The sequence below is a fragment of the Nannospalax galili genome, unplaced genomic scaffold (assembly GCF_000622305.1).
Source record: "Nannospalax galili isolate Female #2095 unplaced genomic scaffold, S.galili_v1.0 scaffold284, whole genome shotgun sequence".
In the NCBI taxonomy this organism is placed as follows: Eukaryota; Metazoa; Chordata; class Mammalia; order Rodentia; family Spalacidae; genus Nannospalax; species Nannospalax galili.
In genome coordinates, this window is record NW_008354281.1 from 3,652,158 (window position 1) to 3,669,098 (window position 16,941).

The 16,941-nt window shown below is 38.2% G+C and overlaps 1 protein-coding gene and 1 pseudogene across 1 annotated transcript in view; one reads left to right on the forward strand and one right to left on the reverse strand.

The window, feature by feature from the left end:
- Positions 1-16,941, reverse strand: part of LOC115067430 (oxidation resistance protein 1-like) — a 391,627-nt gene that overhangs the window by 57,850 nt on the left and 316,836 nt on the right. The window lies entirely within an intron of this gene.
- Positions 527-866, forward strand: LOC103748759 (annotated as a pseudogene).

Sequence of the window (16,941 nt, forward strand, 5' to 3'; positions counted from 1 at the left end):
GGAAATGTCTTCAGAGACATGCTCAGAGGTATGTCTCTTAGGAGAGTCTAAATCCAGTCAAATTAGCATTGAATATTTACCATCACACTATATAGCATAAACACAAGAGAAGTATATCTACATATTGAGAATTACATTCCCTCCATGGACCAGGAGGACAAATATAGAAAAAACGCATCTTGGAATATTTGTTATAGGTTGCAAATGTATAAATTTGTGTGACGAAAACTAACTGCCAATGAGCTGGTATTAGCAGGTGGGTTCATTGGGTTATATTAGTTTATGAAAGTAGAACTCCCAATGGCCACTAAACTAGATGAAGTATCTTGAACCCTTCACACAGGAGGATATAAGGAACAGACATAAGTAAAAAGAAAAAAACAAAAAACAAGAAGAGTACTCTTGTTAGACAGCACATCTACTTACATAATGACCTTGGACTTTTTAGGACCCAGGATAATGAGATACAAATATTTGTTGTTTAAGACACCCAATTTGTAGCATTCTGTTATAGCAGTGTGAATGGATGAAGACAGTAGAGATTTCAGTGGTCCCACTTAAAAAATTCTATGTAGGTGGCATGCCCACGGCGGCTAACGCTACTACTAACCCCTCTCAGCTCCTATGTCTAGAGTTTGTGGACAAGTGTATAAGAACACGAATTCACATTGTGATGAAGAGTGATAAGAACTTGTTGGTACACTTCTAGGATTTGAAGACTTTGTCAATATGGTGCTGGAAGATTTCACAGAGTTTGAAATTACACTTGAAGGAAGAAGGATTACTAAATTAGATCAGATTTTGCTAAATGGAAATAATATAACAATGCAGGTTCCTGGAGGAGAAGGGCCTGAAGTATGAATGGATTTCCTTAATTCTGTTTCTTTTACCTTTAATGTTTAGATTCAGTAACACTAAGTTTCCCATTAAAAGGAAATACTTTGAAGATGCACACCCATTTTTCTAAGCTAATCATGCTTACTTAAAAAAAAGAAGGCTTGGTTGTTTTTTTAAAACTAAAAAATAAATTTTTTTGGCTTAAAATAAAAGAATTCTATATAGCAGCATTATGCTGGTTTCTCTGGGTGATGGTATCTTGCATGTTGTAGTCCCTCCCTCCCTCCCTCCCTCCCTCTCTCCTCCCTCTTCATTATTCTTCTTTGCCCTCCCTCCCTCTTTGCCCCTTTCCCCTTTCCTTGACCTTTTCTTTCCTCCAAGTGTCAGGATTACAAGCATGAGACATAATATCTGTCTATGTTTTCTTTCAAAACATTTTTATATTTCCTCAGTTTTCTACACTGAATATGTATTAGCATTCTCCTTCTGTAAACAGTGCTCTAAGAACATGTCACTGTCCTGCTTAAAATCCTTTGCTGGCTTCTCATTGTGTTATTAGAAACTATCAAAATTTTAGGGCCCTGGATATTCCTACGTGATTTGGTTCCTACCTGTCTGCCTTTCTAACTTCTACTTCCTCCACAGAACTTAGAATTTCTAATTGTCTTGATTTTCCTTTCCTACATATTGTTCATTTCATTGACTAGAAGGTAGACTCAAGGAAAGCAGAGGCCTTTGTGTCTTTTTATTTACTATATTCAGTAGACAATTCTTGTGGTGATTTGAATGAGAAATATTCCCCATAGGCCATGTACTGGTCCTGAGTTGGTGGCACTATTTGTGAAGGTTATGGACCCATTAGGAGGTAGAGCCTTGCTGGAGGAAGTATTTTACTTGGGGGAGGTCTTTGAGGTTTTATACCTGGTCCCGCTTCCTCTTCTTTGATTCCTGAGTGCAATGTGATCAGCCTGCTTCCTGCTTCCACTACCCTGCCTTCCCTGACTGTTACCAAGCCTTCCCTGCATGAGAGACTGCATCCCCTCTGGAATTGTAGGCTAAAATAACCCCTTTTCTCCTCCAAGTTCCTTTTGGTCACAGTGATTGTCACAGCAACAGAAAGGAAACTAGAACAGTGCCCTGCAGGAAATTGCAGAGCACAAATCTGAAGGGTTGAATTCTAATGACAAAAGCTTTCTGAAGTCAGCCTATATGACATAAGTATACAAGTACAGCTGGAATAATACAACAGACTATGTGGACTGTCTGCATTTCATAACTGATTTTTTTTTCACTCATGAAACAGAGTTACGGCCCTCAGCAATAGCAGAGGGACAAGTAACAGTCACAAAAGAGAGAAGAAGCCTTTTGGCCCCTTGTTGGTAAGGGCCACCCACAGTTAAGAGTTCCATAAGTTGCTGTTATTTGAGAAACTACTATCACTGTCAATACTGACATTAGCCACAAAAGACTTAGCCAAAAGGCAATGAGTTTCCTGTCATTGTTCAAACAGAAGTTGAAGAGCCACTGGAAGGAATATATAGGAAAAAAAAAAAAAAAAAAAAAAAAAAAAAACAAAAAAAAACAAACCAAAAAACAATGTAGCCTAGATGAGAAGAGAAGAAACTTTGGTCTATGCTACACAGAAAACTGGGGAGCCACCGGATATATTCAATATGTAGATGGGTTTGCTTTGGAAAGTACACTGTAAATTGATTGAATACCTTTAATAGGATATATGGTCTCAAAGTCCTATGGTTCCTCCTACTATTTAGAATGATGGGTATACTCATTTATAACAGCTTCTTGCTTCAAGCAAGCATATGTCTTTCTACTCTTGGACTCTGATGTCTTTTCTGACACCTGGATACAAAGGACAAGATTGTAAGTTAAAAGGACTGTTGTTATGGAGAGACATAAACTTTACACTAAGAATAACCATTACTGTATGCCTTGCAAATCCTTTTCCTATCTTTTAAACCTTGACATTCTACCTCATGGAATCTAATTCTTATTACTTGAGCTTGTGGCTCGCTTTGAAGATTTTATCTTTATCAAAATATTAACTTAACCTTTCCCACTAAGCAATTTGATAGCAACTCAATACATATGTTCTCCAAAGGAAAATTAAAGTATCTCCTTTAGTTCTACATTGAAAAATAAACATGAGTCAGTTAAGACACTTAAATTAAGACATATAAAGCAAGAAATCTCTCTAATGTAAATATTAAAGTCAGGTTCATTATTCTTTATTTCATCCCACTGAGTAACAACTATATTTGATTTTATCTGTGTACAATTTTAAACCAATTTGATTGAGTGTTCTTTGTGTTCTATCACCAAGTTTTACCATTTGAGATGCAGAATTATTGTCTGATAAAGCAGACACTGACATTTTCTCTTTTAGTTATAAATAGCAACTGAAATAAAGGAAACCATCATGTATCTGAGAAGGTGTAATCACTGTGCTTAAATCTCCCTTATAGCTACCCTTAAAATAAATGGGGCCACTAAGAGAAGCCATTGAGCTTGTCCACAAAGCACCTCTTTCACATTTGTTTGTAATTTTCTATAAAATTATAACTTAATCTTTTCCAGTAAGGAGCTCAACAATAATAAAAGTAGTGGGTTTTAAATTATCATTTGTTTTTAGTAATTTCTAAGTTTATTTTAACCAAATGTGTGTGTTTGTGAGAGAGAGAGAGAGAGAGAGAGAGAGAGAGAGAGAGAGACTCTCCGTGTAGCCCAGGGTGGTCTTGTTGGAATCATAATCTTCCTCCTCAGCCCAAGTACTGTAATCTAAGGTGTATAGCACCCATACTCTGTGGGAATACTTTTTTGAAATGAAGACAAAAGAAAAGAATTCTTCATAAACTCCCTCTCAATTTAAGTTAGTTGTATTTACTTATACCATCAGGCTCCTTCTGTTAATTTTCTGGGAGCAGAATATCCCATAGTTGTGAGATTATGTTTTTAAAGGTTATATTAAGAGTGAAATTTATTCCAAAACTTCATACTGAATGTATTCCATCTGGACTACGTAAATAAGAATATCAAGTGCTTCATAATTAGCAATAGTTCTGTTCATCAGTTTTATTTTTATAGATATTTTTGTTCTTTCTAAAAATATTTAAGTCACTAGGAAAAATTACTATGCAGCTAGGCTATATACACTTGAAACAGTTGTCTTTTGAATTTTTCAACCCTTTAGTTATTCTATTATAAAATAAAAAACAAGTCAAAATTAAAAGGTATCCTTAAATGTTAGTGATTAAGTTTTTGCTTCATATATCTGAATATATATATATCATTTTGTGAACTCTTAATATCATGACCTTGCAGAAAAGCAGACTTATTTTCCTAGATAGCTTATTACTTTTAGAAAGTATTCCCAAATTAAGAGATTAAAAACATATAAAGACATAAAGCATACACATCTATGAGTTACTAACAACGTCATTTATATAAATCTTTTTCTTTGGCATAAATTTTATTTATGATTAGATTGAATATTTTCACATATTGTTAGACTTTATTGAATAAGCTCTGCTTTACATCCTTTCTTCGCTGTATACCAAGTTGTTTAAAATCTACATAGAAAAACTGAAGCACAGAGTAATAATTGGAATTCTCCCTTTCTTCACTTTCTGGTTAACTTGGAGTCTTTCTAAGCTTATGGAAGAGGATTTTAGTAATTCGTACCAACATTAGAAGGCCTACTGGAAGCAAACATCTAAGCGAGAATGGTGGATGAAGGAATTCTCTTCTGGATAGGCTCTGGTCCATGGACAAGTCCTTGCCATTAAATAGGGAGGAGGTTATGGATGGGCATGGAAATTCTATAACCAAGGGATGGTGAGCCCTGGTATGAGTCAATGGACTAAGCATTCTGGCTGAAATCTTGGTCCTTTAACTTCTGCACAATCCTAGACTGGAAAGATCATTGGGATTTTCTAAGCCTTTTATACGTCATCTATAAAAGAGGCTGTATGAGCTTGTGAGAATGAAGCAAAACAACCTGAATGAGAAAGTTTGACCAAGTGTTGAGAAATCTTTATACATCAGTAGTCTAGGGTTCGGCAAAGCACTTGCCTAGCATGTTTAAAGCCCTGGGTTGAATCCTTAGTACTGACAAAAAAGAAAGAAAATATGAATATTTCAAATTAAAACACATTTATTTTCTTTGCAGAAATCTGCCACTGTGATATTTAGAGGAGGCGATTAAGGACAACAAATTCTTGGTGCTTTCTTTCTTTCTTGTTTCTTTCACTTTTATTTGACATATATGTCCATGATATTTAATATTTCCCTTTGAGCTAATGATGCTTTCTGTTGATTGGTCAAGAAAGTCTCATTTCCCCAGATGTGTAAAACACCTGAGGACATTTTCCACCCTTATACAGATCTGAGCTTGCAGATAAAGATAAATCAGTAAGGAGTTCTAAAGGAATGACTCAAACCCCAGTGAGCACACTAAGTTTGTTTCCATAGAGCAAAGAGAGGACAGCCACAGCCGGGCATGAGATTGCCAGATATGAATAGTTACCCAAACTGGAAGAATTCTAGAGCCGCCCAGATAAAGAGAAGAGGAAACTACCATCTATTCTGCAGTGCTAATACCTTGACAAGCCCAGGAAGCATGTGGTGAAGGAAAACTGATGTTAACAGAAACCTTAGCTTGCAGGACAGGCATGAAAAAAGGCACTTAGCTTCCATCTTGAAAGGTCAAGAAATAATTAAAAAATAGACAGGAGTAATGGTACTCTAGTTAGATTAAGGGTCTATTTCACCAGAACAAGTTTAAAAGGCTTGGTAAGGGTCAGAGATCATCATGTGACATAGTGAAGGGAAAATGTCAAAACAAATTGTAATGACCGGTTGGCATGTATGCAATGGAAGAAAGTCTGAGAATTTGAATGTAGAGCATGGGAAGATTTAGCACCATCAGTTTCTAGGTATTCTGAACTATTGATTAATCAAGGTGTTTATTAGCCTTTGAAACATCATAGGGGTTATAAACCGAGGACTAAATTACTAGAGATACAGTGATCACAGCCAGCAGTATATGCCCTCAAGGAGCTCACAGACAAGGGAACAAGCAAGCAGCCAGAGAGCAGCTAGAACCATGAAGACAGGCTCAGGGTGCTGGTGCAAAAGAGATAGAGGGCCACTGATTTCACAGTTGGTGGAATCAAGGAAGGCTCATCAGAGGGAGTGGTGCCCAAGTAGAGAGACTAAGATATCTTTAGAGGATGGTTAGAGGAGCTATTTGAGCATCTGTCAAGGTCCAGAGGCTGGAAAGAGAGCTTAGCAACAGGGAAAGGAATCAGCTGGTCATGGCTGAAGTGGGGAGAGTGAAGGAGAAATTGATGAGGACACAGACAGGTGAACAGAAGGCAGATCAGAAGCAGCCTTGTGCTATGAGATTTAGGGAGTAGAGAATCAGAGGACAGTGAGAATCACCATAGCTGAGTCTCAGCTTCAGTTTTTATAAACTGTAAAGTTTTAGAGGAAATACTGTTAATATTCTTTCCTCCTTAAACAACTGAAAAAACCCCAGCTATTCCTTAAGGTAAAACTATTGATGTAAAATTCATCTTCGTATCTTTTCAGGATGCAATAACCATAAACTGGATGGATTATAAAGAACAGAAATTGATTTCTCATAACCTCTCAAGACAAAGATGCAGGTTTGATGTCTGTGAGGACCTGTCTTTATAAACAGTCCCCAGGCATTCTAACATCACACAGTGGGAGGGACAGGGCTATCTCTCTTGAGCCTCTAATGTTAGATGAACATGAGTCCCTTCATGACCGCTGATTCCTCTTAACATAATTAACTCCCAAAGGCTCCAGCTCCTAACAAATCATCTTGGAGCTTAGGATTTGAACATGAGTTTCAGGGTCAGAGCACTTCAGGACGAACATTGGGTCATAGCATTTCTTCTTTCTTTTTTTAAAATTTTTATTTATTTTTATTTTATGTGCATGAATGTATTGCCTGCATGTATGTGAGTTCACCCATGTCGTGCAATGCCACGGAGGTTAGAAGAGGTCTTCAGATTCCCCTGGAACTGGAGTTAAGGATGGTTCATAGCTTCTTTGGTGGGCACTGGGAACTGAACCCGGGTCCTCTGCAAGAGCAGTCAGTGCTCTTAACCACTGAGCCATCTCTCCAGACCAGCATTTCTTCTCTCTGCTTTGAACATTTGTATTCTGAAACTGTAGTGTTTGGATCATGCCTGTAACTGGGCCACTCAGAAGGCTGAGTTAGAAGACTGCTATGAGTTTGAGGCTACACGGTGAGTTGCAAGCCATTCTGGGCTAAAGAGTAAGACTGTCTCATGAACGTCAAAGAGAAGGAAGGGGGAAGAGGAGAGGTATTCTGTTAGCAGGTCTAATGTGCAGCATTATTCACAATTTATGCTAATTTGATAAATAGAACAAACTATGTATTCTTTTAAATAAAAATCTAAAGAGAAAAATAGCCTTCTCTCTGTAGCTTATTACTTAAAGTTCCTGAAGCCCATCATGCTTTTCTTATTTAAACATACAATGTACACACCTAACTTTAGTTCTGCTAGCCTGCTTTAGTTTTACTTTATCCATTGTTCTTCTGGCATTCCAAGAAAATAACTATTTATTCTGTAGTTTAATCTTCTTGAGGGTAGAAATCTTCACGTTTTGCTAATTTATGGTATTCCTGGACCTGGAAGGATGAATGGGCTTAGGATGTCTTTAATAAATAATTGAATAAATTAAATGAATTGGAAAAAGTGAAGGCTTTTAGAGAGTTTTGCTAAAACTTATGCTACAAAACAACAGTAGTGGAGAGATGGCTTAGCAGTTAAGAGCACTTGCTGCTCTTCCAGAGGTTCTGGGTTTGATTCCCAGAACCCACATGGTGGCTAACAACCATCCATAATTCCAGTTCCAGGGGATCTGATATGCTCTTCTGGCCTCTGTGGCCATTGAATGCATGTGGTACATTTACATACATGTAGGTGAAACACTCATACACATAAAATAAAAATGCCAATCAAAATGCCCATGACATTTTTCACAGAATTGGAAAAAAAAATCCTAAGATACATATGGAAGGACAAAAAAACTTGGATAGCTAAAGCAACCCTGAGCACTAACAGTAATGCTGGGGGAATTACTATACGAGATTTTAAACTCTATTACAGAGCTATAGTCATAAAAACAACATGGTACTGGCACAAAAATAGACACATAGATCAATAGAACAAAATTGAAGACCCAAATATTAGTACATGCAGTTTCAGCCACCTGATATTTGACAAAGGGGCAAAGAACATTCACTGGAGGAAAGACAGCATGTTCAGCAAATGGTGCTGGCAAAACTGTATCTCCACCTGTAGAAGAATGAAACTAAACCTCTATCTTTCACCTTGCACAAAAGTCAACTCCAAATGAATCAAAGACCTCAATGTGAAGCCTGAAACTCTGAAGAAAATATTGGCAATTACCTACAAGATATAGGTGTAGGAAAGGATTTCTGAACCAGATATCAGTTACTCAGGAAACAAAGCCAAGAATCAACAAATGGGACCTCATTAAACTAAAAAGCTTCTGTACATCAAAAGAAGCAACCAAGGAAGTGAAGATAAAACCCACAGAATGGGAGAAAATCACCAGTGACACATCTGACAGAGGTTTAGCATCCAGAATATATAACGAACTAAAAAACAAAGACTCAAGAAAGTCAGAAACCCAATTAAAAGATGGGCTAAGAAGCTGAACAGAGAGTTCTCAAAAGAAGAAATAGACATGGTTAAGAAGCATCTTAAAAGGTATTCAACATCACTAGTAATTAGGGAAACACAAATTAAAACCACTTTAAGATTTCATCTTACCCCAGTCAGACTGGCTAAGATCAAGAGAACAAATGATACCAAATATTGGAGAGGATGTGGGGAAAGGGGAACACTCATCCACTGCTGCTGGGACTGCGAACTTGTTCAACCCCTATGGAAAGCATGTGGAGGACAAATTAACCTACCATTTGACCCAGTTCTACCACACTTTGGCATATACCCAAAGAACTCATCCTATTGCAGAGACACTTGTACATCCATATTCGTTGCTGCTCTTTTCACAATAGCTAAGAGATGGAAGCAACCTAAGTGTACCTCAACTGATGAGTGGATAATGAAAATGTGGTTCATTTATAAGATGAATTTTTACTCAGCAGTAAAGAAAGATGAAATCATGAAATTTGCATGCAAATGGATGGAACTAGAAAACGTTATACTAAGTGAAGTAACAGACTCAGAAAAAAAAAAGATGCATGTTCTCCCTCATATGTGGATTCTAGCACCAAATCCTTATAAGTGAGTATGTATCCAGACATAACTACAGGAAACAGAATAATTGAGAAGGAACTAGGGAGGTAAAGGAAAAGAAAGACTCTGAAAGAGAAGAACACTAGGAAACAGGCATTATTAAGGGAGATATGGATAAAAATGGGGTTATTTTAAGGGGAGAGGGGAGGGAAGCTTATACAAGGAACCTAGGGGATAAAGAGAAAGAAGGAGCTCAAGAGAGGTGGAACCATAGGAGAAGGTTATTCATAAGGGAGACATGGGAAAAATGGGGGCATTGTAAATGGGGAAACCATGGTGGAAGGGTTAGACAATATGAGATATAAATAATGCCCAGCTAGTTTAAAAAAACCAGAGGGGAACCGTATTAATCCAACAACCTACTGACAAATTATACATACAACTAGATCAAGGAATATAATATATGTCTAGGCAAGGTTTATATGAGAACGTTTGGTCTTTGCCCAAGCTCTGTCTACATGGCCCATGGTAATTAAAACTATCAGACTGGTGGAACTAACCTTCTTGGATGTTTAACAGCCATACTTTGAGGCCTATACTAATTTGGTCAGAGGAACATAAAGGACAGTTTTTGCTCCTTGCCCTCCTAGGTCGCCTAAGTTCCAGGGGACTATAAGCATCTCTCAAAATGTCCTGTAACTGCGGTAAGTCACTTGTCCTCTTGATCAGGAGGCCTTGGAGCCCCCACCAGATACACTCAAACCAGTGTCCAGTCTACAAAGAGGAGGGTCAACCCAGAGGAAACATTTCCTCCATGCTTCTAAGTGAAGCCAGCCATGGTTGAGCAGGACATTTGACTGACTTATCTTCACATAAACAGAACTGGTAACAAAAGGAGCCAGGGGCTCCTTCCAAGCCCATGTTAACCCCGAGGAACAAATCCTCAAACGACCTTAAGAGTAAAAATAAATTGGTTTATCTGGGCCAACTCTAGGGTCTTAAACACCCAAAAGGAAAGTATAACCAAAGATTAAAGGGGTTAATATAATTTTTGAAGAGTCTGTATGTAGATCTAAAGGCTACATAACAAGAAACAATGCCAGACAGGAGATCCCTTCCTTTGAGTTGTTAGCCAGAGTGGGCCAAGAGACTCCCAGACAGTAACCCAGCATAGAACTGGGAAAATGAACGGTAGATCCTAATCTTATCTAAAGGAATAGTGACAACTGTTTGCTGCTGGATGAGGAACAGCTGATCTTCCTAAAACAAGGATCTCCAGATAGGCTGACTAGATTCAACAGATGGACAAGCACTGGGAAATGGCTAGGGGTGCTGATAACACAGTGGACAGTAACAGGGATGACAGAGTATATGGCTTCCGGGGGGGTTGGCTATGGGAGAGTGCCATTTGGGAAGTGGGTATATAGATGAATAAGATTGTCTGGGATGTTCTGTTTGATATACACATAAGAAATCAACAAATAATAAAATGAGTTATATTTGAGGAGGAAGCATAAAAATTTACTTCATGTTTATTAGTAGAGGTGATAAACATTATCACTGAAATCTACGTGATGACTTTATATCCATATTCAGTTTCCAAGGATCTGAGTGTGACTAGTGACTAGTAATAAACTGACTGTGACTAGTAATAATCAGGTACACAGAAATTAGAGACACATGCAAACATCTAATGTTAGCAGCATTGAAAATGAGTCTTTCTGTAGGAAACTATATTTTAAAATGAAATGGAGATTTTTTTTAAGTTTTAAAAACTCATTCAATTTTATGTCTTACAGGGTTTATACTGAGATATTATATAACTGTATTTATATTGTATAACTGTATTAATTCAACAGTGAACCTAAAAATTTACAGCCACTTTTGAAAGAGATCTATCTTTGCTCTGGAAATTGTTATTGAATATGTTGATGCTGTAATGATGTGCTTCTGATCATGTGGTTATTAAATAAATTAAAAAAATAAAATTTTAAATATTAAAAAACCTAGAATTTCCACCCTGGTGTGACTTCAGGGAGACCTGTCTCAAAAACAAATGAACACTAAAAACAAAAAACAAACAAACAAATGACAACAAAAATCCCTAAAATAACATAGTAATTTGAAATTTCAAATTAGGGTTTGGGGTAAGTATAGCATAGTGGTAGAGCATTTTGCTTAGCATATATGAGAACTTGGGTTCAGTCCCCACTATGTTGTAGAAGGAGACAAAGTAAAATTTCAAATTAGGAAGAAGAAACAAAGTAGAGTTTTTAAAAGAATAAAGGCTTAATCCACATTTTCTTTTACAAGGATTACTATTAACTAGTCTTCTCTGATGAGGGCCTCTTACAACCTATAGTTAGAATGGCCCCATATTTCCAGAAATACTCAGGTGTGTGCTGAATTCTAATTTCATCAGGCTACTGGCAACTCAAATACTGTTCTAGCAGTTTCATTTGCCATCTTTATTGGTGATGTCTTACTCTTATTAGGCCTGTGGGCTTGATTACAAGCAAGGAAGACATGCCCATTCCCACCATTACCAAACACTTTTAAAAACGGCCATTCAAACAAGAAAATGCCACCTTTCTTTTTTTCCTCTGCTGGGCTACAGTTCTGGCATCCATGAGGAAAGATGAGACCTCTGTTTGAATGGTAAATGGAGCAGCTCCCGAGCAGCTGTTGAAGAAATGCTTGCTCCATCCTCATTCCTTTCCGAGAGTTCAGATTTATTTTATTAAAGAACTATTTGTTCTTATTTTATGTATATGTGTGTATGTCTACTTATCCGTATGTGTGTCGTGTGTGCAGTTGCCCATGGAGACCAGAAGCAGACATTAAATCCTCTGGAACTGGAATTACAGGTGGTTGTGAGCCTCCTGATGTAGGCACTGGGCGCTGAACCCATGTCCTCTTCAAGAGCAGCAATTGCTCTTAACCACTGAGCCATGGTTTCCAGCCCCCAAACTAGTTTTTAAAGCAAGAAATGAAACCTGGTTATCAATAGGCCACATCTGGAAGAAGAGTATAGATTAGACTACAAGACTCAAAAACAAATTGAACTTGTTGCCAACATGTGAAGAACAGGCTTTTCATCTAACTCAGAACGACCACTTCCATTGAAATAGTTGGCAACAATGTGCAAGCATTTCTGCAGGGCACTAACTCACAGGAGCTAACACATGCTGCTTGTTAGACTAGTCAGGGCCTTTGGAGTTCTAGCATATTCCTTTAGCCATTGTCCCTTCTGCACATTCTTGCATGGGGATTGTGCAAAGCTTGAGCACCACTGAGTGGCAGATAACAGGTCTGTTAATTGCTGTCAGCACTCACAGGCTAGTGCTGAGTCTAAGTAAAAATATGAATCAGTCAGTGTTCACCAGCCCCCCTTGGTCTCCAGATTCTATGTCTCATACAACTCTTGGCTGGCATCCTCTTATTATTTAGGTGCCAACTGTTTTTGTTATTTTCAATTAAACTTGCTCTTAGAAGAGAGGCTTTGAACATATTCACAGCAATGGCAAAAAAAAAAAAAAAAAAAAAAAAAAAAGGAGAACATCATAGGTCTCCAGGCAGGAGCTGTATTTCTCAACTAAACAATAAAAGTGTTAAAATAAAACAGCAGACAGCTAGGTGGCAGTGAGGGTTGGGAGTGTGAAAATGATTTCTAAGGCTTTTATAGGGTCCTATATCATTCCTGCATCCTTTTGTGTGACAAAGCACTATCCCCATCTTCTTTCTTGGTCCTTTCAAGATCACCTTAACAAATTGCAAGGTGAAAGAGAAGATGAATTTGTTTGATTTGAATCAATTTATGAAAAAGCAAGAGCTAACAAGATGGCTCAGTGGTAAAGGTACTTGCTACCAAGCCTAACAATCTGTCTTCCATATATGCACTGAGCCATGTGCACATGTGCACACACACACACACACACACACACACACAAACAAAATAAATGTAATAAAAAGTAAAATAAAACAAAAAGGTTCCTTTCCAAAAAAAATGCTGTTAACATATTCCTGTGTGAGGTTCACTTCGCTGGAAAAAAAGAACTAGCCAGAGCCATATGCCCTTTAATCTGACAAAGAGAACAAAATAAAAAACAAAGCATGAAGGCCCCAGCAATCTAACAGACACTTCTGTTTTATTTCTCCTGGACATTTTCTGACCTTTTCTGAAAGTATGCCATCAGCAACCTTAATGAAATTTTATAACTTGACTTGCTTCAGCTTCGTATACTTTAGATCAGGCGCAACATCTAAAGGTTTTCTTCTTCATACAAACCACAGCCTGCCATACAACCGAGACACAGTGGTAGTGCAGTGGGGCCTGATAGGATGCTCAAACCCATTCTTATTGGCATACAGCCATAGTAAATATCAAAGATCCCCAAACTGTGTGAGTTTTGATCTTTATGAAACTGGACTTAATTAAACCAGAATCAGGTAAACCAAGTTGATCCCTTACATGCTATCATTTGGAGCCCACCACTCTATGCAACTTTTTGCAAATTAAACTAAAAGGACTCACATCTTGGCAGATACAAACTCTACTAGAGAACTCAGTGTGGGGAACAGAATTCAGGTTTGATTTTTCCCACAAACAACCTCGGTCTGGTGCCTTTGGGAAAGAGTCAACATACACACTCACATACAGGGGCTCTAATGGCCCTAGTTCTCCACCTCAAGATTAGACACCGACAAGGATCAGATAGATAAGTGTAATGAACATCCTAGGGCAGAGATCAGCACAAGAAAACTGTATTTGAAATAGCACAGAGTTCAAAAGATGTAAACATATAATTATTATATAGTCCACAGATCCAGGAAAGCTTCACAGATATTTCTCAAAAAGTAGGTTGCAATGAAAAGGAGAAGGACCAAGAGGAGAATTCTAAACAGAGACCAACACTAAAAGAAGCAGGGCAGGGAAACAGTAGCATGTCTAGGCAACATCACAGGAGTCAGAACTGCTAGTGTTTATGCAATGCTAACACAAATTGAGTGAACAGATGGTACACTTATATTGTAGACTGGGTCCGTGATGTGGAAGGCACTGCAGGCCAAGCTGAGAATTCTACTATCAGTTCAGTAGTCCTTCTCTAATGTGGCCTTTAGGAGCATTAATGATAGTGTTACATAACAGCTAACACATATTAAGCACTCCATGTCAATTTTGCTAAGCCTCTGATATATGCTATCTCATGAGAAGGCTACAAAGTTTGTGCTGTTATTGTCTCCATTTTGCTAATCAGATACTGAAGTTGGAAAGGTCAGTGTCCCCATGGCTCAGCAGGCTAGTAAATGGAGAGGAGGAATCAAGTCCCTTGATGAGTCCAAAATCCTTAAACTAGTGTTCTCATTAAATAATTCAGAGCTCTGCTTCTGCAACAGTGGGCAAAATGAATTGAAGTGGAGGAACAAGGAGAGCAAGGGCATTGCAAGTCCCGAGTAAGAAAATACAGACCTGAAGTGGCAGAGATGGGAAGGAGAAACAAATTCGACTGACATTTCAGAAGAACAATGATTGACACTTACTAACAGATTGGCTGTTTGGGATAGGGAAGCGTTGGATACCATAGATCTTAAAGAGGTGCTCAGCAGAAAATCAGTACAAAAATACTTATGAGTTCCAAGGGACAGTTGAACACCATAGACTGGGGTGTTGATGTGAAGGCTGATGGGAAACACAATAGCTGGAATGCCAGAATTCACATCAAAGAGGGAAGTCATGTGCAGACATGGCAGAGAAGACAGAGGGGTGATAACTCTGTAGAACCTGAGCTGTTTATCTCTAGACATTTTACATGAGTATGAAGGTTTAATTTTAAAAAAAACTTGTATTTATTTGGACCTCTGTTATCAATAGTTAAAGAGACTTCTTTTGATATAGATTATACAAATTTTCACTTAAATAAAGGAAAAATTGGTTCTCATTGCCCTGTTTCCCTGATATCTACAGCTCAAAGGAACAAGGCTGACCGAGGAGCCTCCATCATTCCAATAAAGCTCTGATGTTCCATACATGCAACAGAGATTTTTCTCTCTTAAAGTGCTAAATAAAGTGGATGTAAAATAGCTAAAAAGCTTTTAGAACAATTTCTTCAGTTGGGGCAAGGATATTATTTTTAATGAAAGAAAAGAAAATCAGAAGCATTTCAAATTCAAAGCACCCTAGTGCTGGGAAGAAAGCTTTGGAACAAAGCAGAGTTTTCCATTTAGAAACATGAGAGTTCTTCGTTTTTTTTTTTTTTTTTATTAAAAGAGGTATCAAAAGAAATCTATTGCTAAGCACATGATGTGAATTCTAGGCTTTGCAAAGACCAGGCTAAAGACACAGTGATTTAATTGGCCACAAGATCAATCTCACCTCTTATAGGTCACATTAGGAAGAAAAGTGAATATCCCAAAATAAACCTGATGGTTTGACATGCAATTGAGGGAGGTTGTTATCCAATCAGTAGATGGTTTTCAGAGTGGATGCCCTGGACTGGAGTCACCTTGTAAAAATGACAGTGAGAAACCAGAGGACACCAAACAGGAACAGGATGCTGGCTCTGGTGAGCGGTAGCTATGGAACTAAGGAAAACAAACTTCCAGAAGAGAAGGTCCAGGTGGGCTAAGTTTCTGTTCTCCTAACTAGTTGTCCCTTATCAACTCTTGGCCTACACTTTGTTTTTCTCAACATCCACAGGAACCTTCCTATACCATGAGTTAAGTCCCTCTTTTGGTTAAAAGTCCCTTGCTGGCTTCCTCTTGGACTTTTTAATAAAACCCTCATCTCGTTAGCAGGATCTCAGTCATCCTGCACACTGCTTCTTTCCTGGTATGGGAGGGGGGCTACTGAGGCAAAGTCTCATGGTGCCCAGGCTGGTCTTAGGCTCTTGTAGTTGAGGATGACTTTGAATTCCTGATACTCCTGCTACTACCTTCTAAATGCTGGGATTGCAGGCATGTACCACCATGCTTGGCTTCGGCATGCGTGTTTCTTTAATTCAAGCACATGAGTCTTTTCTCCCCCGAGCCTTGATATTCCAAATTCAATTTGGGGGGATTTTGTTCTTGCTGTTTCCCCATATACTCAAAGGCTTGGCTGTTTCTCTCCGTCTCTGGTGCTGTTTCTTCATTTTCCTACTCTGGCCTCTCTCCTATTCTTTTAACGATTTCACACCACTACCTTGTAGACTCGTCCTCTATGCTTCTTCACTAATTATCTTGCTGTCTAATTTGCTGAGAGAGTGAAACACTTCTGGAATCAGACGTGGTTTTAATCCAGGTCTCAATTCCACCGCTAATGATCATTCCTGCTTTACCTCAGTATCTTCATCTGCAAAGTTAAGTAGCTACTTGAGAGTTTCTGCGAGGATCAAATGAAACAACCATGAACACTTGGAAAAGTCTTTAGTCTGATGTTCTCACTATCCCCAGATTATCATCACTATATTTAATGCATGTTTCACAATCTTATTTTAGGTATTTATAGTCTTTCCTATTTATTGGCTAGCTCCTCTCACAAGTCTATAAACACTATCAATGCAGAGACCCTTGTTTTCACTTCTGCATCTTGATTGTTTCGAAGTGGGAATTCCACGAATAATTTACTTTTCAATTTAATGCAGAAGGGGTGATATGATGAGGCAGGAAATGACTTTCCAGTATTCTGAATCCACTTTGGTAGGAATATCTAGAGCATCACAGTCCTGTTTGTATGGGTGCACATGAAGAAGGAAAACTGTGTGTCCAGCAGCAGATGGCAGCACTGTGTCAGAGAAAAAAAAAAAAAAAAAAAAACCCG